Raw genomic sequence first — 26,601 nt, 5'->3', positions numbered from 1 at the left:
CCAAGCAGCCATACTATTCTGCTCAGTGTGTGTGGAGGTAGCTCTCTCTCCTCATAGATAACCCTGACCATGCCAAGGCTCTTCCTACACTCAGAGAATTATTTTAATTATTGGCAATTACAAAAATATGGCAATTATTGTAAGATATTATTCAAGCCAAAATTCCCTAAAACTTTCCCAAGAACATGCATCTTTACATTACTAAGTGAGGTTTAGCCTGAGTCCTTCACTAAATAGTGCAAATGACCATATTTTAAAGGTATTTAGATTATTTGATTTAATAAGTGAGTTAGGAATCCAACTATGCTTTAAAATCCTCCTTATATTCTAGTACATCACCATGTGTGGCCTCATTCATTAATTTGAAATGTGCTCACAGCCTGCATTTCTACAGGGCAGGATTTGGGATTTACTGCAACAGGGATTACATGTTTGAATGTTCTGAAAGTGGCATCCAGGTTTTCATGCCATAAGTTTTGTTAAGATTACCGTACCTTTATATTTTCTCAAAAGTAATATTCCTGCCATTGGACAGTCATATCATTTTCTGTGTCCTCTGTTGGCCCTTTTTCCCAGGGTGTACATTTACAACCCAAGGTTATAAACAATTAGTACAATCTAATTTTCAATGCTAAGGAAAAGGATATGCTTGATTTGTCTCTAAAGTAGGTTACAACAAAATGAACATGTGAGCTTTGACTGAACAGAAGGTTGAGATAACCTGTGATATTTTCCAAATGTCAAAAAAAAATTGTTGGCTAGTAAGTGTTGTATAGTGGAGCTATTAATTTCAATGGGATTATGCCACAATAGAATCCCCTCAGTAATTTTGAATATGTTTTCACAAAATGATCCTGGCAGCTAAAAGAATGAATCCTATTTTGTCCCAACAAAACCTTTGTCCAAAATTAAATTCTGTGCATAATTTATTGAACTTATCAAAATTCTGAATTCAATTCACCTATAAATATTCAAACATATACTTTCATTTTCAATTTCTACTGTATTATTTCAAAATGACATAAAGTCAAATATCCAGAACTATAACTGATATAATTGGGGAAGTTCTGTCAAGATCAATAGTTATGCTGATTAACCCCAGCTGAGGATCTGGCCCAATAAATAGCTAACTACATAATGCACAAAATAATTCACTCTGCTATTAATTAGAACAAGAGCTAACGAACACTTACTCCAAATGCTGGGTTTGCAGAGGGTGTTCCAAAGCACGTACACAGTTGTGGGCAATTTGGGAGAGGATCAATGTGTCAAGTTGTGGAGTTCCCACATTTCTCTGTTCTCGGCTGTAAACCCTTTGCATATTTGGGGAGTAAAGGAGGAGTCTACATTTTTTGCAGATGCTGGAAACATGCCAGATCCTCCTATTACAAATATTTCTACATACTGCCAAATGCTCCCATTGGGAATACTCCTTGTATCCCCATAACTACTGGTTTTGCTCAGTCCATTACTCAATAAAACTAGCCACTGCTCCAGCTGGAATAGTCTGGTCTGAGAAAAAGGGCACCAGAAATTCAAACTCATCTAGCTGGAGAAACTGGGCTGTTAATAGATCCAGCAAGCTGAGATTTGTTACATAATATTTTCATTAAAAAGAAATAAAAAGCACTGCCTCACAGGTGCAAATACATTTTACTAGTGTAAAGAAAAATTCTTTACTGAAGATCATGTCATTACATAACTTGAAATTATAATAGTATTTAAAAGTATGATGTGAGAGAAATGGTCTAGTGATAATAGTTATAAATTTCTTTTAGATCTGTATTTTCTTCTATCACTGACTTCAGTGGGGCCAAGAGTTCAGCTCTGATGTCCTAATGATTTGGCAGAAATTGGAAGTATCTCAGCTTTAAAAAATTTTTATTTTCTACCTTTAAGCAATACTTGAGATCAAGTATGTTTTCCCTGGTGAGTCTGAAAGAAAGGGAATGTATTTGCTACCTTCCACTTTCTACATGCAATTTTTCTATTTTCTTATCATTCTGTAACAATGAAAGATGCCACATTAGTGCATAGAGCCTTAATCTTAACCTGTCAGATGCATTCATTCCTTTCACTATAAAAATTGCATTTCACATTTTCTTTCCTTAGACCCCAAATTTGCAAACACTTAAGCATGTGCTTAATATTAAGTCTCAATTGGTACAGAACAGGAAAGCAATGAACTGCACTTAAGAGGCACCAGTGCTCTACAAAAATATTTTATAGCTGTTTTTCTAGACTATATTTGATTATTTTAATACCAAATTGAACTGTTTCATCTCATCTCCAATATACCAGAGAAATCTTGAAGCTGCTCTTTAGGCTTCTTTTGATCTGATTAATATTTTCTGGTTTTGAGAATTTCTTCGAACAATCCAATGATTTAATGGCAGTTCTTTTTCCTCTAGCCTAGCATCTAAGCCCGTGCCATCCCACATTAAAGGCAATGAAAATAGACTAGGCTGATTTACAACAAAAATATTTATATTCAATATTAGTGTTTCTGTAGTAGGTCACTAAAGGAATAATAAAAATGGTAGGCTGTTGTTACTGCCTTAAAAAACGGGATTTTTATTTAAGCAAATCATGTCAGTGTCTGAAGCCTACTGGATTATCTTCTAACATATGGTAAGTATTGGTTATGTGGTGTGCTGGCTTGCATTTCATTGTTGGAAAAGCATAGAAAACTGATTTTAGTATGCCTTTGCTCTTAGCAGCAGGGTATAATCATTTTTAAAAGAAATTATGGAATCAAGCATTAGCATACTGTGTAAATTTAGGATTTATGGAAGGATGTCATATATCACACACATATATTGCTTTGGGATGCTTAGGAAATCTTCACTACCACATGTCACTGTTTTGTAGTTGTTTAAAATGGTAACTAAGCACATGCAAAAAGATAGCAATGCTAGGATAGTCTTCAAAAAAATTACATTGTTAAGTATTTAATAAACATACCAAAACATTAATATATTATCCATTTTTACAACCACCGAACTTTAAAGAATTTCTCTCTGTGAATGCGTCAGTTATCATTATCCCTGAGGGTTTTAGCTAAGCCCCACGTATTCAGCCCCTTGCAACCTTGCCATTCTTACAGGATTTGCTTCAGGTGCCTGGAGGTGGGAGGATGTGTGGGTGGAAGTCGGGGCTTTTTGAACCCACAGGAGAGAAAACCAGCACTTCTCATCCCCTCATGTCCCCTGTGTCCCTCCACCATGGGTTGTTCCTCCACTTTCCTCCATGGGAGGAGAGTGAGAGCTGCACCAGCTGGTGATGCCATGCCCACACACCTCTGATGGTGCAGGGTGAACCCACAGGCTTTTACCTGCAAAGCACTGGGAGATGTGCCCTGCTTGGGCACCAGCACGTGCCTGCTGGGTCTCCTGAAAGAACAGCCTGCTCATCCTCACTATGAACAGGAAACCCAAATAGCAACTGAAAGGTGAGAGAAAAGTACCCATTACATACTTGCCAGCCCATGCTTACTGCTGAGGGTAGGCTTGACTTTACCCTTCACTTTAGATTTCAGCAGCTTAATTAATCTACTAACATCAAAAGGAAAATAATCTGTTCCGAGCAGTCCTTCTAAAGGCTTGGTGCTTTGAACCTTCATTTCAAAATCGATCTCGCCTCTATCAAAATGAATGTAAAACCCAGAGACAAGAAGATCCCTTTCCTGTGACCCTCCACCACCGTCACTTTTGTTCCACCAGACCTCTGCCAGATGCCCATTTGATCACTGCCATTTATTCTGTACTTTTGTCCAAATAAGGCTCTAAGTGTGTTACTCATCCATACAGAGAGAGACAAGCCACGAAGCACCAAAGCTGAGAGGGCTGAAGGGTATGGGCTATCACAGGCTGTTCTGTCAGATTGTGGCTGTACAGGGGGTGGTTGTGAGGTCACTGTGGTGGCAGGAGCTGGCAGCAAAATATGAAGAGAGGGCAGGAAGTCAGGGTAGCCCCTTTTTATATTTCCCTGTGGTCCATGCTGTGCCAATGACACCAGGCTGCCTGTGTAGGACACTGGGCAGTGACCTGGCCAAAGTCCTCTGAGCTCGCAGACCTCTTGGTGGTCAAGTGCCAGGCAGAAGAAGGCCCTGTGGAATAATGAACACTGTGAGTGCCTGGAGACAGACCACAGTCATAGAGGAGATGGGAGGACAGAGCAGAGGATCTGTGCTGCCCAAGGCTACTCCATTTAGAGACCAGTGAAGCTGCTGTTGGTGAAAATGATGGTGAAAAGCCATTTAGGAGAGACCATGTGTTCATGTGACAACTGTGCAACGGTGATTGCCTAGGAATAAGACATCTTGACATTTCACTAGAGGCCATCCCTGGCCTCCTGCCCTCAGCTAAGTACTTGCTTGATGGGAGGCAGAAAAGTAAAGCAAGAAACAAAATACTGGTACACTGGAGCTCTTAAAATTTAAACTGCTAACTGCTCATGAAAGGAAAGGCAGAGCCAGAACCAGTATCAATTATTTTAAATTGTACCATACAATGCCCGAGTCAGCAATCACATCAGCCACTCATACAAGCTGCTTCAAAGTGCAGCTTGAAGCACAAGGCTCCCATCCCACATGATTAGCTCAGTGCATTGACAAGGATAATAACTCATATTGGCAAATATTCAGCAAACCTAACATAGCCTGTGACCTGTTGCTTAGAAGTGTTCCTGCAAAAACCTTGTTCATCTGTAATAACCTAGAGAAATCCCAACTTCTGCATTGCTCCATGGCCCAGACTCTCCAAGGTCTGCCATGCATAAGATGTTTTGTTTCTTCTTGTTCCCCTCATCTGGCCCCTGGCTCCCCACTGGCATTTTGCAAAGCCTGGGGACCTTGAAGGGGGAGCTGACTGCCTCTGCCCAGGTGTCCAGTAGGGCAGTGCCAGGGAATGGCTCTCTGACCCATTAAATCATTTTGAAAATGCAGTTATATCTAATTAGTGTTTAGCATTGGCTGTCTTCAGTGTTTGCATTGGTGTGTTTCCATGAAGTGAGATTTCTGGGTTATTTATTACTGCTAATATGTTCCACCATGCTTTGACAGTCACCTTATGCTCTGCCAGTTTGGGGTTTTTTGTCAGTTACCCTGATTTCATGTATGCATCTGACCTTTATCTACAAATACTTCTCACTTCATCGTCTCCAGACAGGAACTTGTCCTTCTTTTCCAGATGGATTGTAAGGGCTGGACTGTAAAATAACTGCACAAGAAATAAGGGATTTGTTTACAAACAGCTTGACAGGGTTAGTTTACCCAAACACACAAGCGATCCAAATTCCACGCAAAAGAGACCTCTTGTACTGAAGGAGAGTAAAGAAAAGCTGTGGCTCATGATCAGGTTTATATTTGCATTTTCCATCAAGGGGTTATTTGATCCCCTCTGCAGGGAGCATTTACTTGAAAGATGGGTCTCAGCCACAAAGTGTGAATTCCATTTCACTCTCCCTAAAAGTCTGGTGCTATTCAGAACATCCAAGTTTGGTCCTCCTCTGTGCCAGACTCGGTGGAACGAGAGCTACCTCCCTCCACACTTCAGCTGTCTCTTTAACACACACTCTGCTCTTTCACTGTTGATCTTGTCTCAGCCCCTTGCTCACATGACAATGTCAGCTCAAGCATGTGCAATGAACTCATAATTCAAAATTACTTGGCTCTGCAGCACAAGACAATCTTAAGAAAACTGCAAATAAATACTGTAATACAATATTCACATATATGTTATCCGATAATGTACACTGTGGTTTAAATTCTACTACTGTCAAATTCTTTGAGTCATTAAACAAGTGATACTCATTGGGCATTTTAGTCGTTCTAGACATGTTTTGACATTTTGGATCAAAACATTTTTTAGTATGATTAGCTAACTTTCTTAGCAATTGTTTTCTTGTGCATAGCATAAACTAAGAACACTTTATCAGCTATGGCTGAATTATTCTTTCTAACTCAGAATTACAGAATTATATAAAATTTGCATATTCAACAATTCGGTAGAATTTCTCTAGAAAATAAGAACATTTATGATTCATTAAGAACTTAAAGGTGTTGTGTATTGACATTATGAAGGGCTGGGATATTATGAACACAGATTCCACAAAAAAAAAAAAAAACATTAGAATTAAGCTTTAAAAAATTTCAATTTGGCTGAAGCCACCAAGGTTGCCAGCAAGGCAGTGCTATGAGTGAATTGTGCAGCTGGATTAAATCAATTAGTTCCAAAACTGAACATTAATTAAGCTTTTACTAATATTAGTTCATACAATTGCATTCTGTTACAAAAGCAATATTTTAAGGATGAACAGCAACACATTTTCAATTTCCTTGTAGACATAAAGACAGTCAGAACCCGGAGTGCAATACATTTAGTAGTGTAATCAGTTCATTGTTCTTATGTTCCTGAAGCTCTAGTAACAGTTTATTTTTGCTGTTTTATATCCTTATCTAATAACGTTTTTTCAACTGCTGTTATATCATCTACAGTGAACAACTCAAAGAGATGAGGGGAGAAGAAAAGGAGTGCATAGAAAAAAGCAGTTATATCACAGTCATGTAGATAACAACTGTTATCAAATATTATTTATTTTATCCTTTTATATTGGAGCTTGCAAATGGTTCAAACATGCACTCAACCGCAAGTGAAGTGTTTATAAGCACCTCCCAAAAAAGCTGGTTTTGTATGACATCAACTTTTGGGGTTTATGAGAACTGGGACCTGAGTCCCAAACTCCATTCTTGCCCACTGTGGAATGGGGCCAAGCTCAGAGAGTTGTGCTTTGCTTTCCCTGGAGATAACTGAGAGCTACTGCAGGAGCAGGACTGGCTTCTCTGGGATAGCCCAGGAAGGACCTGGGGGTCCTGCATGGAAGGAGCTGATGTCTGCACTGGGGGGAGAGACAGGGACATGGTGCTTCAGAGGGACAGGCCCTGATTTCCACTTTATCCTCCCTCCCAAGCTCCAAAAAGTTTTCCATCTCAGCCAACCTCCTTCTGTACAGGAACATATTTTTCTACATTACAACACTGAAGCTTTTAATCTTAAATATTCTTTTGCAGAAAAAAAAAAATAAGTCAACACTGATGATGTTTTCCAGAATCTCATTTTCCCATGTATATTAATATCGTGCCTCACATTTCAGTGACTTTTATTCAAACTTACTACAGCTGAGTTGCAAAATGTAGTCTTTGTCCTTAAGACCATGACAGAGAACTTTATCTGCATTCAGATGCCTACTGGTTTGTGGTATTTCAATAATAAAACAGCAGGATTGAAGGCTCATGATGAGAAATCTGACTAATTACCTGTTAGATGATAGATGGTTGTAACTCGGCAGTGCCAGTCACTGAAAACAAAACACTTCTAGATATCAATCAGCCTCCTGACAAATTCAATTTCCATCACATTCAGTGGACAATAAATGTGAATTTTACCTCAGCAGCTACATAGCTTTGACTTTTAACTTTCCAATATGCATAATGATGTTTTAATAAAGTAGAGATTTCTTTTAAGTAAATTAGTATTTAAATACCTGACATATTTTTATTTCAGGCTCAAAGCTGGTGGAAATAATTAATGTTGCAAATTTGTTTTATGTTCTACTGCAGACAGCAAAAGTATTTAATAGCAGTATTTTTGTTTTCTCCATATATTCTTGTTTAAGACCAATTATTTGCACTGCTTTTAATGGAGGTATTTACCCTCTTTTTCCAGCACCTTATCCATCTATGTATCAGTGAGCTGGGTGCAGATTCTCCATATGACTCAAAAAACAAAATATCCAGCTATCACCATTACATACCAGCATGTGGGCCAAGTTAAAACAAGGAAGGATTGGAGAGTGGAAATTGAATATTGGCTTGGAGAAACAGCTCTCTTTCTTTCCACATAGGGACTAATTGCATTGTCAACATCTGGAAGTTGTGGATAAGCTTGTCCACTTCAGAATGAATCTGAGTCCACTTACTCTGTTATAAATCAGAAGAGGTCAATTACAGTGTGTTTAATATCCGTGCCAAAAGTATGATATGAAAATTAGGCTCTAGAGGTCATCAGTTCCTTGGGCACAGTAAACTGAAGGCAAAGAGAAAACATTAGCATTGTCCCAAAGTTGTGGGGGACGTGCATCCTGATATCACTGCCCTGTGCATGGTACATGCACACAGCAGACAAGAGCAGACTCTGTCTCAAACTTCTGAAATCTTCATGTCTCATGGGATACAAATTCCAACCAAATGATTTATCTCTGCCTTTTGGCAACTGGCATCTACAAAAAGAAGGGCAGCAAAATTACATTTATATTTGCTTTAGAGCACTGTGCTTCTTCTATTTTATTTCACCTAATAAAGAATTGAAAAAATAAAAATAAGATCAAGCCTTAATGCAATTGTCCTTCTTGGAGGAGCCACCTCAATGTGCTCTGTCAGCTGTCGGGGCCAAGCGAAGCTCTGAGGACCCACCACAGGTGTCCACCCGGCCCTCAGTGCAGGAGCTGCAGGGAGCTTTGTCCTTGGGAAATGGGAAAATTATTAAGCAGGTAACATCTGGGACCTGCTTCTCTGAGGCAACATCAGGGAGAGATAACTCTGTTAGTGTAAGTGATGGTCGAGGGTTCCGGGGCCGGCCGCTGCTCGGAGCTCAGTTTGATTGATTGGCAGCTGCTGGGACGAGCTTTGTCTGCTCCTTTCTCCCCACCAGGAGCAGCCTCTGCCTTCATCCAGAGCTCCCCAGAGCAGCCCCCGCCCAGCAGGGTCTCTGGGCTTCTGCAGGAGCAGGGGTGGGCAGGAGACACGGGGGTGACCCTGGGGACACAGGAAGGGCTCGGGGCGAGCTGGCTGTGGGGAGCTCTGTGCCCGAGCTCTGTGCCAGAGATGAGAGCTATGAAAAAAACTCAGGAGTGAAAAGGCTGAGAATTTTTCACTGGAGTCAGTTTACTCGGGAAACACCGTTTCTGAAGCACCATTTCTTCTGACCCTGAGTTTCTTTCCTCAGCCCCTCAGAAGAGCTGCCCGAGCACTGGCCATGGTGTGCAGGTTGCCCAGGCAGTGCAGGTCACACACATGTGGCTCAGGTCTGGCTTTCTGGCATTGCTTAGATGGTTTTATACTGGAAGCTGCAGCAAATTTGCCCTCCAAACCACATCCCTCTCTGCAGCCTGGCATTTTGCAAGTAACTGTTATTTTCCAATTTGCAGAAATGCACACTGTTTTTTCTGAATTTGAAGGACCTATTTCTACTTTGTTTTAAGAAATATTCTTGATAGTACTGCCAGAGTTTGTCTCTGATTTTGTGCAGTCAGGCTATCACTGTAAAAGGTGCCAATATATCTGTGAATAAGAGGTTTAGTGCGTCAGTGAAAAATTACATTCTTAAACACAGGTTATTAAAGATTATGTCACCAATCTGCATGCATGCACATACATATCCGTATATTAAAAAATATGCCAGTAATCAATTTAGAATAGCTTATTTTATTGTTTCTTGTGGAAACAATAATGGTTGTAACAACAAATTCTTCTGTTTCTGATTCTGATAATGAATTACCAGGCTCACATTTATATACTACTTTTCATTAGAGATGTACTGAAGGCACTGTAATGATTTTTTTCTTAATCAAACCACTGTACAGAAGAGATCTACTTAGGCTTTTCTTAAAGCAGCCTGACATCAAAAGATTTCAAAAGGACAAAGGCTGCTTTTAAAAGCTAACATACTATTTATGATTTCAAATGGCAGAGGTATGATTTAGCCTGCTTTATTACAGATGTTATAAATGATGTTTCACATAAGAATATTATTCTCTTATTGCTTTCCAGGTAGAGTTTCCACTGGCTTCATTAAAGGCCTGAATGTAAAACAGCTGCAGAACCATGAATTGGGTCCTGGTAAGTGAAATTGTCCCTTTTTTTTTTTTAATCATTAGACGTGGCAACATGGCAGCTATTTAATTACACTCACGCAAGAACAATAAATAAAAGTCCTATGACCTTTTGTTTCAATAAAATAAAATCTACTTATTCTTTTTAACTAAAATGTCATTTCCCATTTATTTTCCCCCAATGTGGTTGCCAGTGTCCAATTTTTAGGCTCAGTGCACAACAGTGATAAGGTCAAAACCTGAGACAGGGTGATGTGATTAGCCCTGTCCTGGGCTACCTCATAAAAATGTCTGCCACACAGCACATGCTCTGTCATGCAAGAAAAATTGTTTACAAAAGGGTTCGACCAAACAGAGTTGTATGAACATGCAAAGGACTTTTTACAGTCTTCTCTCAACTGATTTTTACAAGTGAGATCAGGGAGGGGGAGGGGAATTTAAAAATGGGTAAAAGAAGATAAAAGTGGACACTGTGGAAAATCAAAAATTGAGGTGGGTGGTCTGGCAGCTCGAATAACTGTTGCAGATGACCTTGCGAAGCCAAGGTGTGATTCATCAATCCCAGAAGATTTGCAATATGTGATATTTTCCCTGCTTCAGAATAGGCAGTAACCCAAACAAAACCTGACCTGATGAGGTTTGGTTCACAGAGGTCTCATCTCTCCATGAGAATAAGTGGAATTACAAGCATAAGTACCAAACACTAATATGGCACCATAGCCAGGGACTTTATTTATCATGCAGAGAGTGAAAACAAAGCTTTCTACTAGATTTATTGGTAAAAGGGAACAGAAGAATCTGGTATGGACAAACTGCGTGTTCCCCACATCTCAACTGCCAGGACTTCCTGCCCTCAGGCATAGATATATTTATCTGGTTATAATTCAGTAAAGTTGTGTGATTTCAAGCCATTCCAAACAAACAAAATATCTAGGATATCATTCAAGGATGTCCTGACAATGCAATATTTCCCCTTTCAAATTAAAATAAAAAATAGAGATGCTAATTAAATGCTCTCACAAAGAGGAGTTCTTCTTCTCAGAAATTGTTTTTATTAATTTTATTTTTTAAACAGCTTAAAGACTGTAAAAATTAAAATGATGACAGTTTTATCTGGATGAAATTATTATAACATGTACATCACTGGGGGAGAGAGAAAAGCATATGGAATACATATATATATTCAGAGCTTGATTGTGCTGTTTCTTTGTATTCAAAGGCCTCTTTGACTTCACTGGAAATTTTACATATGTGACAGTCACAGAAATGAGTCCTCAAATTGTACAGAAATCAAATTTCCATGTTAAAGAGACCCTGTTTCTAATTTCACTTGGAAAAATCACAGTTTTTCATACGAACCCCATCTCGTTATTTTTCCAGCCTTTCTAAACATTGGTGCTGTTTATAAGTGATGGTCACTGGGGAGAAAAAAAAGAGATAGAAAGAAAAAGAAGACTTTATGTGTACCAGAGGATAAATATGTTACTGGAACAAGTGTTTGGTGTTGAGTGTACTGTCAGGAGTAAAGAGAAACATGGATAATACCATTAGCGCCCCAGTGCTCAAAATAAAATATTAATGGCAGCATTTCCTGAGAAATTAAATTACTAGAGAAAAAAAGTCTTAAAAATATGCACTCCAGTGCCTTGTTGAAAGCCCTCACACAAATTATGGTCAAATTAATATCCTTTTGTCTTTAGCACACATAGTTTATGACCTTGAGAGATGTTCTCATGTAAATGTCTGAGGTTTTCTTATTCAGAGATGGTCATATTTCACACACACTCACTGGCCAAGGGAAAGAGCACAAAACCATGAGCTAGGTTGGAATGGATGAAATTCAGGTGTCTGTTTGCAGGAGTCATAAGATCATCTAGGGTCTGTTTAGCCTCTACTTAAACCTCAAAAATTGTTCAGCTTTAGTCATTCTTGACTTGAGGGCGTTGATGCTGACCAGTGTGGTTTGTCCCAGCTACACTGATGGACAGTCAGACTCAGCACATGGAAAGAGTGCCCTTTGTGTTGCAATGCTTTACAATTTCTTTAAGGTTCTTATTCAGCCATTAGCAGTGACTCACTGGTTGTTAGATAACTGCAGTTCTCACTAAACTGAAAATAAAAAAATCGAGATCCATTCTCACAGAGGTCCTCCATATGTGATAAATAGTGGCTGCTATGCTTCTAAGAAGACTATAATTAGCTAAAATATAATTCATTATGTCAAGTCTCCAATGCACACTATATTATCAACAGGAGTAAAAAAAATTATTTCTAGATCGTGACTATTTCAAAAAGGTTATTCCTTGAAGTAAAGAGGGGAAATATTATGACTCATGCCTATCAATTTTCTATTGCCTATATTCATTTTTCATCTGAAAAAAAAGAAAAAAGAAAAAATTCAATGTCCTGCCAATAAGTTGAAATTTTTAGCATGTTTTATACACATTAAAATCATGCCTCAAGTAGGTTAATAATACCCCACCACCTCAGAAGCAGTGGAGAACACAACCTTCCTTTGCCCTGACTGTGATACAGGAAAAGGCTTGCTCCTGCTGAGACTATGAGGGGGCTAAAACTTTCCTTTCTCTAATAAGGTCACCAAGAAACACAGATATTTGGGGCATAAAGCTGCATTCAGTTGAATACTGTCAAATGAGAAAAATCTGTGTACTTCACACAGTGCCTGTCCAACACTGCTGTACTCACTTCAGGTCAGGCCAAGTGCATGTCTCCTACCCCAGTCTTTGCAAGAAGACTATCCCTAACACCGTTCTTACTAAAAGTATATAATTAAGTATTTTCCACAGTCATAAATAATTTTTGCATCAAGGTTTTTCACACTTCTCCCCCATTTTCTGATATAATCCACTCCGCTGAATTTTTGCAGAATTGAGGGAAACATGGTTAAACCTAAGATCCCACAGCAGTATAATAAATATTCATCAGTACTACATTTGTCTTTATGTACTTCCCAAGCTTCAAAATAGCTAAATGACACAAATTTGTTACAGTGGTAACAACAACACAATTATGGTTAGTGGCCTGTCGCTGCTACCATCCAAACTTCAGCTTACAATAATACAAAACTCTTGACAGGCCATTCATGGATCAAACTTAAAATATAAGGAAAAAAGAGAAATTGTTTTAACAACAGAGAGTTTATGGAACTGCCAGATGACAAGCTAGTATATGGAAGAGAAAATTAAATGTACAGAGAAAAAAACAAAACCAGCGACGCACGTTGCAGATAGGTTTTATACATGCACAAAATATTTACTTTGACACTTTTAAAAATCAGTACTTTTCTTAAAGGAATGGCAATAAATTAGGACCCTGAGGGGATGTTTTTCTCCATGCCAGAGGCCCAAAGTAGCTCAGGAGAAACAGAAGTTCATCCTACAGATATGAAAGGAATGGTTTCCGCCCAGGTGGGCAGCAGGCAGCTGCTGGTGCTGGAGGTGAAGATCTCGAGGGGGAGCCCAGGAAAAAATCCTCCTTGAAGGCTACAGGCTCCTAATTGAGAAGTTTCCACTCCCTGATCCATCACTAGATATTACACCATAAATTGAAACATACACCAAATTGAAACATACAATTTGGGGTTCTTCATGGTCTGGGCCTGATGTGTGGAGCAGGAAAGGAAGAGGAAGGAGTGGAATAAAGGAGCAGAAGAGAGAGGTTTCTTCCAGTGAGTGGCCAAAGACACTCCAAGTCAGGCTTCTGCTCTAGCCTGCCCAACATGAGTTTCTCTCTCTTCCTCAGCTCTTTGAAAGCCAGAAGAGGACAGCAACAAGCCCAGCTGCAGTGACCTTCCCAAGGTGACAGCCAGTCCTTCCCAGCATCTTCACCAGGATGGATCAGGCTGGCCCTGAGAACTCAGGGCCTTCTTAGGGATTATCCCTGAAACAAGGTTCCCCACTCAAGGAAGAGGTGCTCACCCATCTTCTCACAAAATATTGTATATCAGAGTGCTACAACAGGGGCTTTGGATATTCAAATACAGTTTTTAGAGGAAACACATTCTACAGCTCCATGTTCCAGCATCCAGTGAATTCTAACACAAATAATTAAAACTAATATATGGTTGTAAAAGTAAATGAATAAAGTATATTTCATTATGCAGTATCCTTGATTTTTATGGTGTTTGATTACTCACTAATTTGCAAAATGTGGTAATCTGCAGTATGCATCCAAGTCATTAGTGAAATCATACTGTACTTTAGTCAACAGGCTGATGATCTGACATGTCCCAACAGCACCCCTCTACAGAAGGGTAAAATGAATTAAAGGCTCTGATTCTTGTTCTTATAAAAGCCAGTTTACAACACCCAGGCAATGAAAAGTAACCATCGAGTTTCTACAGAGAGGCTTACAGTGGTATAAATGAACATTAAAATAAGTAATAATGTGGCCAAAGGCACTTATGCCTTTTGGGGTTTCTTTTCACATATTTTATCTTTTATTGTCTCTGATTAAATTTGATGAGAATATGTAGGTGACACCTAGAAGACAAATATAACTTGGTATGGATCAACAGTGTTAATTCCAACACCCAATTTTGAGAAACATATGTTCTCCTGAACAGATATATGGGTGTTATCATTGGCACGGCTATAAATAAATATTAAATCCTCATCAGTCAAAATAAGGAGTACTCTGAGGTTTCACTTTCATCACATAACAATAACACCTCTAGGAAAACATTAAGTCTAAATGATAGCATATTTATTATTCGACAAAAACCATCTCGCAAAATATTTTGGTTTAATTCCCAGATGATTTACATAATAGATTATAGCAGCTGCTATAACAATTCCAAAGTTGTTTTTTTCTGACTAGTCTTTGAATCCTCTAACACTACAAGTGTTTTTCCAGATCTTATTTTTTAAATTAGCATGCCTTGAGAAAATACCTACATGTATTTTCCTAGAACGATGCTAGCTATTGATCTCAGCTTGACAAAAGTGGAAGAATTCATAGGTCATTTCAAAGTCACCTGTTGAAGCAAAAGAGAAGAAATATTGCTCTTTCAACAGCCTAGAATCTTTAGAGAGCAGTGGATGGTGCAAAGGCTTCCCAGGGGCACCTACGGTGGTGGTGCACGGCCAGAGCAGAGCGTCCTGGCAGATTATCACAGCATTGCAGCTTTCCCGTTTGAGCCCTGAAACAACTGGTTCTGTCCTGAGCTCCTTCTCAGGAAAAACTCCTGAAGCAGTGGCAGGCCTTTTGTTTAATTGTAGCCACGTGCAAATTTATTTTGGGATGAGCATATAATTAATCTATTAAAAGGTTCCATGGGACATTCCAAAAGTCGCCGTGAAAAATTATTGTCAGTGCACAGCTGAGATGCTGCTTTATAGAATTAGCTCATAAAGTGGTATCGTGTGTAATTGCATTCGTGTTGTCACTGTCTCTTTGTAAATCTCCAGAGATTTGCAGCATCACAGGCTGGAGCAAGACCATCTAATATTTATAATGTTTCGTTATTTTCATCTACTTGGAGCAAAACTTGTAGACGTATAGAAAATCTGACAAGATGTATCAGAAATAGCAGGGTCCACTTTCAGTATCCATAACAGTACACAGAACACAGGCAGACACGACACCACAGGAATTGCAAGTGACCAAACAGCTGCATGACATTTACTCAAAATACTTTCTGCATTTAACACACTTATTGAGCAGAACTTGAAAATAGGGTCATTGTTTATTTGGGCATGGCAGAGGGGAAACTTTGGGTTTTTTCTCAACCTACAGAGTATAAACAGATCTAGATTGTAAAGCCCTTTCATTTTACTTTTACAGGTAGAAATAATATTTTAACTAATGACAGCTTTGGCTGGGCAAAAGTTAAAAGGCTGCAGAACTTATCTTATAATTTAACTCAAAGTCCTTCTTGGAAGAGGATGGACAGATTGTTCCTGCACAGATTCATATCAGAAGTGAGTTGTTTACAGCTTTTTGAAACATTTAGGATTTCATTTTAACACTTCCTCGTTTATGACAAAAAAAACTAGGAGCATGCAGTTTTCTGATTACAACCATCAACCAACAGGAAAATGCTTAAGCAAGAGTAAAACAATTTTCTTTATTACTGGTGGGGTCTTGAAGTATATATCCAAGCTTCATAAAGAACATAGCACAAATTTTGCCAGAATAAGAAAACAAGAATTTGGCCCTTTCTCTGCAACTACTGACAACACTCCACAATTTCATGCTGTTAGGATTTTTTAATTAAATGAGCTATTCTTCAGTACACAATAGAACTAAAAAGGAGAGAGTATCTAAGTATGAGGCCAAGTTTCTAAAGGGGTCTCTAAGTCCTTTGGAAATGTGTGCAGAAAATTAAAAATTCCTTGATACCAAGATTACCGAGATTTTCTAGATAAGAAAGTCCATATATTTTTTAAGGGGCAGGGTTTTTTAAATAGCTGTGCTTTTTGCTACAGTCAATAAGTATCATGAGAAGGAGAAATATGATATTAAGCAGGATCTGATCCTAAACTTATGGCTCCAGTGGGAACCGACTGAACACCATTTATAGCATGTCCCAACAGAAACACTCCATTTGCTGTAGCAGTGTTTACTGCATTGAATTCTCCTAGCAGAAAACAGCTTTTTCACAGTCAAGTTCCAATATTAGCAGTGAATTAATTATTATGTTATATTTGCAGGACCATGCTAAGGCTGAGAGAGCAGTGGGAGAGAGGAGGGGTCCCTCGTTGGCAAAGAAGAATATAGCTATGGTAATCTGGGCAATTTTCAACTTTTAGTCATGTGGCTGGAAAAAAAAGTACTAGAAAGGACCTGGCCAAATCTTTTCTATAGTTACTGCATTCCTACAAAAACACGTTTGTCTAAAAGAACAATATTTTAAGAAATATCCTAAAATCAACCTTTGCTTGGATAAGGTGATTTGCATGTCATTTCCATCAGCTCTGCGATACCAGTCCAGGTTTCTTATCTGCACTTGCATCCAAACACAGACTTTTTTATGCCAGACATAAATCAATAAATTTTAATCCAGAGCGTTACCTGTAAATAATTTTAATCTAGAATGTTACCTGTAAACAACACACTCTGAACCAAACCATAGCTGGAAACAGATGAGAGGTGCCGTACCTGTACAGTGAATTACACCGAGCCTGCTCCACCTCAACGGAGTCTCCCATTGATTCAGTGTGGTTTGGTTCAGTCCCTTATTTCAGCCCTCATGTTTTGCCAGTTTAACATAGTCACCCTTCCTGGTAGCCTTTGTCCATTGCTCCTTATAGGAACATTCAACAATTTGCTGTCTGCTTAAAAATGTCTGTGGAAGTATGAACCACATTTTATATTGACCAAACACACCCAAAGGCGAGACAACTCCAACAAATATCACAAGAGAAAACTAATAGAGCGTTAAAAGTATTTTCATTTCAGTTTTAAAAAAATATCCTGAGTATTTCAAACAAACTAACAAGACAATTATAAATGCACATATGAGGGATATTCATCTCAGTGAAAGTCCTGCATCAAGCAGAAATGGTAAATAAAAATAAATAACAAAATCTAAATGGATCAAAAAATGTGGCTGACACAAAAATTGCTGTAAGCATGTATAACCTGCTTCACTCACCTATGTAAAAGATAATTATTTTGGTTCAAACATAGATACTCACATTAGATTTGTAACTGCCTGTATTATAACCCCACTTCCTAAACCTAACATGCCAATAAAGCATAAAGATACAATAAGGAAAATCTGAACCTGAATAATTAAACACTTACTTTTTATAAATAGGAAAAAAATACCTCAAGTGCTGTATGCTGGCATTGTATTTACAAATTCTTGATTTTTCAATCATACATATTAACGATGTTTCTTGATTTGTAGTGCAAAGCTAGTGGAAATACATTTCTATTCAGCACATGTGTTACCTAGCAGATGAACATTTTCAGGGTGTTTCCTAGATTATAACTCTTTTAGATGTCAGGCACAAACTACACTTGCTCTGTTGGGATTTTTTTTTTTATGTGCAATACCTTGAAACCTAAAATTCCATGCAAACCACTGTCTGTTAGAGTGCTTCATGCTGCCCTGGGTGTAAACTTTCACCATTCAAGAAAGTCAAAGGAGGGTGATATTTTAAGTGTAAAAATATATCTATTTGCATGGGGGGTAGCAGGGGGGAAGAAAGGAAGGGAAGAAGGAGGAAGGGGGATTTTTTTTCAGAAATATTACACCTAGTCCAACTTAGTGTCTAATGTGAGTTGTTTGAGCTTGCTTGGCCTGCACCCTGCAAAGGTATCCTCTCAGGTTGGCTGTCCATTTTCTTTTCATATGAATTGTTAGTAAAATCTACTTGAAATAAAACAGAGCAAAAGATATACTATAACATCTACATGAGTTTTTTATCAACTTCTGAGGGGACCATTTTACATTCAGACTGTAAAATACACACAGAAAATAGGCCTGAGAAAGAATTCTGAACCTCAGAGCATTTGGTTTATATTTTTTTTGACTAGAAGTGAAGTGTCTGGCACATCATTCATTTCTTCCTGGAAGGTGCAGATTTGAGGACATGTTCAACCCTGCTCTGAGTTTGGACAGTTTCAGAATAAAAGGGAACTATTCCCAAAGTCCCTGCCCTCTAGGTCTGCCTTTTAGATAATGAAGTTTCTGAAGGCGTTGCTCAAAACAAACCGACTAAAGAGGAAAGGGAAAAAAAAAAAAGGAGGGGGGGAGGAGTAATATGACAGAAAAGTACATGTTTTTGCATTTCTTCTGAGTTTATTCCGAATCATATCCATCTGTGTGAAACAGCTAGCTCCCTAGCAAATTAATGGTCTGATGATTCAGGGAAATGTAGAGCTAGGTTCTTAGTAGTAAAATGCATGTAGATGAAGAAAGGGGTGCACAGAGGTGAATCCAGTTTGGTAGGATAGACATTTTCATAGATCAAGGATTAATTTGGAAACAATAGGCTCCTAATAAAATGCCAACGTTATAATAGTTTTATTAAAACACCTCTTGGAATATAGGATAAAATTGTATCGGACTCAGCTGCAACCCGCTGAGGAGCCTGAGTAGAGTCACCATTTATTAGCAGAGGCGACTCATTAGAGAGGAGGGAAGAGCTCGGTCCCGCTTGAGCTGGAAGTTTTGCCCGAGGAGCTCAGGACCGGCCCCTTGCCGTGCCCCTGCCCCTGCCGCCCGCTGCAGCGCGGCAGCGGCGCTCACCTCTTCCCGCGGGGAAAGGACATCGGTCTGCGCCACAAGAACGCTCCGCTGCCTCTAAAACAGGGATCCCCTGGCCAGCCAGCCTGAGCAGAGCAGCAGAGCCGGCAGATGCTCAACAAATGATCGCCTAAAATACGAAACCCTGATTCCTTCTCTTCTTTCAGCCTTTTTTTTTTTTTTCCTTTTTGTGACAGCAACTTCTGGAGATTAATCCCTCTCCAGAGTTTGCCCGTGCCTTGTCACGTCAGTACCGTCCTGCACAACTCAAGGAGATAAACCCTGACGAGCTCATCAGCGCGGGCGGGGGCTGGCACCGCGGCCGCCTGCGCGCCCGGCCCCCGCGGATCGCTGCCCGCGCCGGCGGAGCGGCCGCTGCGCGCCCCGGGCCTCGCAGGGCAGCGGCGGGGCCGGGCGGAGCCCGCGGGCGCGGAGCGGGGCGGCGGCAGCGCCGAGCGAGCGGGCCCGGCCGCCACCCTTCCACACTAGAGCGCACCCGCGGCCTCTGCGCGGCTGCGGATGGCGGAGCCGCGTAGGGAGCCATCAGCGGCGGCACCGGGCTCCTGGCTCCGCGGCGCGCAGGGGACGAGCCCTGAACTTGGCGGTGCCCGCGGCTCCCCGCGCCTCTCCGCTGGCACCGGGCTCCTGCCGCCGGCCCGGGACTCCCGAGCCCGGGGCAGCCCTAGCCCGGCTCCTTGCGCCCCGAGCCGGGCGCTGAGTATCGCTTTACCCGGAGAATTAGAGCGTCTAATTTATCCAGGCCTCATTTGCGACCGGTCTCCTGCTACATTATGTCAGCAAAAGGTCAGCTGGACTCTGCGGTTCTCTTCGTTTTCTTAATTTTAAAACAAACAAACAAACAAAAAAAAAAAAAAAGAGAGAGAGAGAAAAAAGAGGAGGGGGGTGTGTGATGGGGGAGGGCGGGGGAGACAAACCAGCAAGTTATTCAAATCCAACCTCATCTGAATAATCGTGAATTTGATCCAGTCAGAGCTGCAGACTGTACATTAAAAATAAACGTCCAGGAGGCATTTACTGAAGTTGATTTATTAAAAAAAAAATAATAATAAAGAGAGAGGTTTTAAAAATGCAACGTCTGTCTAGCCCTTCTCCAAAAGATGGAGTGAGTTTTCAGGTACTGCACGAACCTTGCAGAGTGGTATCAGTGTGCCTGCAATACTTAAGTTGAATGTTTGAACCCCCAATCATAATTGTATGTTCACAAAGCACATATGGCAGCTGCATTCTTTGTATAGTTTGTTATGATCTGGTGTGTAATGTAAATATATAAGTTCCGACCGAAAACACAGGCTCGTTTTCCCCATAACAACCAAAAAAAAAAGAAAAAGAAAAAGAAAAGTTGCTTTTCAAACTTAAAAAGAATTACATTAGTGCCGTGCTACTGTCGGAGCCAGCAGTGATTATTTGGTCTGTTTGCTCCCATTCAGAGTTAATACACGACAATAGTTTTACTCTGTGCGGCTTGACGTGAAACCACTGGGGTTGGGCAATTCTGCTCCAAACAAATACAACTTCTACACCCATCCCTGGGACAGCTAGCTGAGAGCTGAGCGAGTTTTGCAATGGAGAAAAGCATCACTTACCACGACGGGGATCTAGATCTCGGCAAATGCTGCCAGTAGGTCTGAGAAGTGAAAAAACTGGAAGGGAAGCGCAAAAAGCAGAAAGTTGGAAAAGGGGATTTGTGTGTGTGTGTGTGTGTGTGTGTGTGCGTGTGTAAAAGCCAGAGGGAAATGCGAGCACAGCGCTCCCTGCTCTCCCTGGTCGCCACCAAAACAAAGATCCAGGAGTTAAGGGAGCAAAGCTGTGCCAGATCTACACACACGGCTCCTCAGGGCCAAACCTCAGCTTCTCACTCACTCCAGCTAGCGACAAGGGTTAATGCTCCGGAGGGACAGGCTAGCCGGCCCCTGACACCATTGGCTAGGAAAAAAAGCAGGTTTAAGGTAAATTTACAGACGCTTTGCAAGTTGCAAAGGGATAATTTTTAAATTAATATAATAGTAACAACAACAATAACAATAACAATAATATTACTGACAGAAAAAGCAACAACAACAATAATAATAGAGCCCATTCTTGTCCAGTTGGCTGAGAAGCGAGGGCACGTCCCCCTCCTCTGCCCCCGCGGCGAGCGCTGCGCGGTCCCGTCCTGGCGCAGCCGCCCGCGCCCCGCGCCTGCCCCAGCCCACCGGGGGGACCTGGATATCCCTGGAAGCACAACAGAGGGACGAAGCCGGGGGGAAAGGGCTGGGGGGAGGGAGGAAACGAAGCAGCCCTGAGCACTAAATGCAAAGGTTCAGGCTCACACTTAGAGATCAACAGTTTTCTTGGGAGCTAAATGGTGGGAGCGGATCCCCACGGGAAGGCGTGGGCATGTGGCTCAGATGGGTGCCGGGGTGCCACTGTCCCCCTGAACGCCGCTCTCTGCCCCTGCAATTACCGGGGAGGTTCCCCTTCGGCTGAGGAGGAAAATGGAAGAAAGAAAAAAGCCTGGATGGAAAACAGGGGGGAAATATGTATGAATACGCATCTGTTTAAATGTTGGAGCAAATGGTGACAACAGTGAGTGCCCAAGACAAGCTTCCACTTGGGGAACGGAGGTCAGGATCTGCCCTTTCTAAAATGGAAAGGCGACACGATGGACATCGGCTTCATTGTTGCCCCTTGTAGTCGGCTGGGGCGTGCAGGGAACCTCAGCCTTGCGGGGAGGGGGACACAGGCACTCAGGTGTTGGCCGGAGAGGCTTCCACAACCCAGCCCAGGAGCACACACCTATGGGCGCGTTCGTGCGCAGCGCCGGGCAGGGAGGGGAGAGGGGGCGATGGAGAGAGGTGGGCTATGGCGGAGGGGGAAGAGGGAGAGAGGATACGGAGAGGGAATTGTCGCTGGGCGATTTCCAGTCCGCCTGGCTCCACCCGGAAGGGCCTTTCTGGGAACTTCTTCGTGGGTGCTGGGCCGGGCCGCGCGGATGCGGCCGTGCCCGGGCCGGGGCAAGTGCCCAGGTGTGCCCGGCAGCCCGCGCGGGTTCCGAGGGCTCCTGCCTCCATCCTGCCCGCTCCCACCGGGCTCAGGGGAAAGAAAAATCCACGTCATTACCAAGATACAGAAGCACATTTCTGATACTATGGGATATCATTTTGCCACCCTACAAAAGGCTTTAAAATCACTTTGTGCCGCTGAACAATGAATACTGGGAATTGCTACTATTTGTTTAAAAAAAAAATTAAAAATTAAAAACCTACAGCCTACAAAGGAATAAATGCCTAGAGCCTGTGTTTCTTCCTCGGATCTATCACGCAATGTCGATATATCAGCAATAAAATATGATGGGCCATACAGTATGATGAGGTTTTCTTAAGAGGAGCGAGACAGAAAGGAATCCATTACAAGAACCTTTCTCCCTTCCCCAGAGACGGTTCTCTTCTGGTGACTGTACCCGTCGCGTTTTGACATATCAGCCCACGAAAAGCCTCTCGGCCGGCGACCCCCGGCGCTGAGAACGGCTGTAGGGAGGGGGCCGGGGGTGGCTGAAGAGCCCGGTAAAGGAGGGAGGTCGCGTTTGCCCAGCGTGCAGGGGAGGCTGAGAGCGCCCGGGCCGCGGGGCAGGGGTTCGGCACGGCGGGGGCAGCCGGGCCGGGCCGGGCCGGGCCGGGCGGTGCGGGGCGGTGCGGGGCGGTGCGGGCCGGGCGGGCAGCACGTGCGGCGGCGGCGCTGCCGTGCGCGGGCGCGGGGCGGGCGCGGGGCGGGCGCGGGCACCTTCCGCGGGCGGCGGGGCCGCGTCATAAATATTCAACAGCACGTGCAGCCGCGCCGCGGGCGCGCATGCGCCGCCGGGGCTGCCGCCGGGGCGCTCGGCGGGCGCTCACACACACGCACACACACACACACACACACACACAGACAGACAGACAAACAGACAGACAGACACAGCCAGACACTCACATCGCACACACGGGACTCGTACGGAGCACTCACACGCTCACGCAGCACTCACACGCGCATCACACGCGTGCAGACGCACACACGCATCCACATCGCTCACACAGAGCTCACACACACAGAGAGTACTCGCACAAACACACACACCCCACTGACACGCACAGAGCACTCACACTCACTCACAGAGCGCTCACACACATGGCACTCACACGGAGAGTGCTCACACAAACACACACACACCCCAGTGGCACACGCAGCCCACTGACATACACACCCCAGTGACACACTCACCCCACTGACACGCACAGAGCGCTCACACTCACTCACAGAGCGCTCACACACAGAGCGCTCACACACACACACACACCCCACTGACACGCACAGAGCACTCACACTCACAGAACACTCAGACACAGAGCGCTCACACACACACACACACCCCACTGACACGCACAGAGCACTCACATTCACAGAGCACTCACTCACAGAGCGCTCACACACACACACACACACACACACCCCACTGACACGCACAGAGCACTCACATTCACAGAGCTCTCACTCACAGAGCGCTCACACAAACACACACACACACCCCACTGACACGCACCGCCCCCACGCACAGCCGCGGTTTCCAGGAACCGTCCCCAGGTGGTCAGTCCTGAACGTCCCGCCTGCCCCCCGGCCCCCGAAAGAGGCAACATCAAGCACAAAACACATGGCCCGGTGGGGGGAAGCTTGCTGATGTGGGGGTATTTTCCCGGGCTTGTCGTATCTTCACTCTTTGGTCATATTTCCTCACGGGATTTTTGAAGTGAAAAGGGTACTAAAGGATCTTACAGTTCTGCCCCGTGCCAAAACACAACTTTCATTTTTTTTGCTAAGCAAAGCCGTGCCCAGGTCTCGACAAGCAGCATGTGAGGACTCGGACTTGAGTGTGCCCCATTGATCCTGCACCCTCGCTGCAGCTACCCCAGACAGCTAATTCTGTGTTTGGGTCCCCAGATGTAAACACATGCACAATCACAGATGCACACATCGAGCATTTTTTTAATAGCAGTTTCATAGAGAGGTAGTATGATCGTATATATCTAAAAGGTAATTAATTTGATTTATTATACTTGAAAAATCCTGTCTGCAGTACGGCCGTCATCTGGAAACTTCATGCTATTTTATACTATCGTTCTAAAGCAGAAATAAATGTTACGAATTGATGACAGCTTGCAGCTGCATGATAAAAATAGCCCCTTCTCTTCACAGGATCGTGTTTCATGTTATCGAAGATGAACCAAATCTGACCCATAGACGTCCGCAGCAGGGGAAAAAAATGATGCAAAATAAAAACCTTGGCCATTTTTAATAAACAGTGCTCCCTAAAACGCAGTACCTTTGCGGGGAAATGGAATCCACCTTCATACGTTCAGCAGGTTCAGGAAATCAAACCTGCCCCTCATTCAAAATAGAAATCTCAATTATTAATCTCTCCGGGTGAATTTGGAAATTACACCCATTCTGTTACAAATGCCACCCACCGTACAGAACACTTGCATTGAGGTTCTGTGAGCCTTCGAAAATGTACTTCCGTGTAAACACATGAATGTGTGTCCTCCTACAAACACCGCTCTTCCTTTACGTACAAATGTAGATAGAGGGAGAGGTAATGTACAGATACGGACATATTTGTAATACAATCAGCAACGCGAACGGTGATTTCGGTGAGCTTGTGTGCATCTGCGGCAGTGACCGCGTGTCCCGTGAGCTGTAGCCACAGCACAGGCGGTGTCCGTGCCCGCCACGGGACCCTCCGCGCCCGCGGAGCCGCTCCGCAGGCCGGGCTGCGCGGCCGCGCTGGGCCCCGGCCGGGCCTCTCCGCCTTCCCCGGCCTCTCCCCGGCAGCAAAGCCCCGCTCAGCAGGGAATCGCCGGGCACCTTTTGAGGAAAATGTGCTGATTCCCGCAGGAACGCCGCGCTGACCGCGGGATCGAGCCCTCCTCTCGAGGTGCCCGGCGCGCACGTGTGCGTGGGGCGGCCCCGGGCGGGCACAGCCACGGCGGGCACAGCCACGGGCGGGCACAGCCACGGACGGGCACAGCCACAGGCGGACACAGCCACGGGCGGGCACAGCCAAAGTGGGCACAGCCAGAGCGGGCACAGCCATGGACGGGCACAGCCAGAGTGGGCACAGCCAGAGCGGGCACAGCCAGAATGAGCACAGCCACGGGCGGGCACAGCCACGGGCGGGCACAGACATGGACGGGCACAGCCACGGGCGGGCACAGCCAGAGCAGGCACAGCCACGGGCAGGCACAGCCAGAGTGAGCACAGCCATGGATGGGCACAGCCATGGACGGGCACAGCCACGGGCGGGCACAGCCAGGGCGGCTTGGCGGGCGTGCTGCGGGTGCGAACGGGGTGCGTGCGTGTGCAAACGCAGATGGAAACTTTGTGATGGTCGTACACAGTGTGCCTGGTACCTGCACAGCCTCCTTCGTGGGCGTATCGCTCACGAATTCCTCTCCCTCTGAGCTCCAGCGGCAAAACGCACGCGGGTTCTTTTAGCGACAGGTCACTTGACATACTCTGCCCTTTCCAGAGGGGCTCTCCTTGCCCGTCCTGCCTGCTGGAAGCGGGCTTTGCAGCGGGGCTCTGGCTCCGCGCCGGCCGCGCCGGAGCTCCTGCGGCCCCGGGCGTGCAGCGGGGCTCCTGCGCGCTCCGGCCCGGCCCGCGGCCCGGCTCGCTGCTCGCTCCCTTTGAAAGTTGCTGCGAGAGGAGCGAGGGTTCTGGACACAGGAAAACTTATAAAGTCAGAGCCGTTTACTAGCTTGGCCAGAAAAGCGGTAAATAAAAGCGACGATGCTCCGTGCATCAGCCCGGGGACTGCTGCTTCCTCACCGCTAAAAGAAGGGCGATAACCAGACGAGGCCAGCGCGGAGCGGGTGTCCCCATTTCAAACAGTGTCTGGACTAAAGAAGCTAACTTTGCCTTATGAATGCCGGACTTGCCTCTTAATAAATTCAAGCGATCACTCACAAACCATTAAAGCGACCTGAAAGGCGAGTCTTTCGCGGGGGAAGTGGAAGCGCCTGATTATTGTTTTGCATTTAACTTTCTGCGCGCAAACGGCACAAGCACGGCCGGGGGTTGCCACCCGAGAGGGGCCAGCACACACAGTCCTCCACACACCCAGCCGAACAGCCTCCTGCACTCTCCCCGTCGGCACTGCCGTCCTGCTTTGGGTATCTTCAAACACTCCCCCGCGGCAGCGGGAGCCTCCGCGGGCGCGGGAGACTGCGGACGGCAGACATCGGACCTAAGCGTTTTGTCTAGCCCGGAGCAGGCAGCGCGGAGCGGCGCGGGGCTGTCGGCACGGCCTGCCCTGGGCTGCGAAATCGACTTTTCCCACGCAGGAAAAGTACCGCGACACCATCTCCAGAGCCAGACATCGGAAAGAAAGTGATGGCCCCCGTTGAGGCTGGAGAGCTGGGATCGGTGCTTCTCCTCGCAAGCCTTCGTGAATAAATCCGCAAAGG

General features: G+C 43.9%; 1 long non-coding RNA gene across 1 annotated transcript in view; it reads right to left on the bottom strand.

Moving 5' to 3' along the window:
* LOC143694883 (uncharacterized) overlaps window positions 1–21,099 on the bottom strand; it is a 65,162-nt gene extending 44,063 nt beyond the window's left edge. Inside the window, exon 1 of the long non-coding RNA XR_013183627.1 lies at window positions 20,713–21,099. This is a non-coding gene — a long non-coding RNA (uncharacterized LOC143694883). The remainder of the gene's footprint in view (window positions 1–20,712) is intronic.
* Between the last annotated feature and the right edge of the window lie 5,502 nt (window positions 21,100–26,601).

This window comes from Agelaius phoeniceus, chromosome 10 (assembly GCF_051311805.1).
Source record: "Agelaius phoeniceus isolate bAgePho1 chromosome 10, bAgePho1.hap1, whole genome shotgun sequence".
In the NCBI taxonomy this organism is placed as follows: Eukaryota; Metazoa; Chordata; class Aves; order Passeriformes; family Icteridae; genus Agelaius; species Agelaius phoeniceus.
This window is presented reverse-complemented; position numbering and strand designations above follow the sequence as displayed.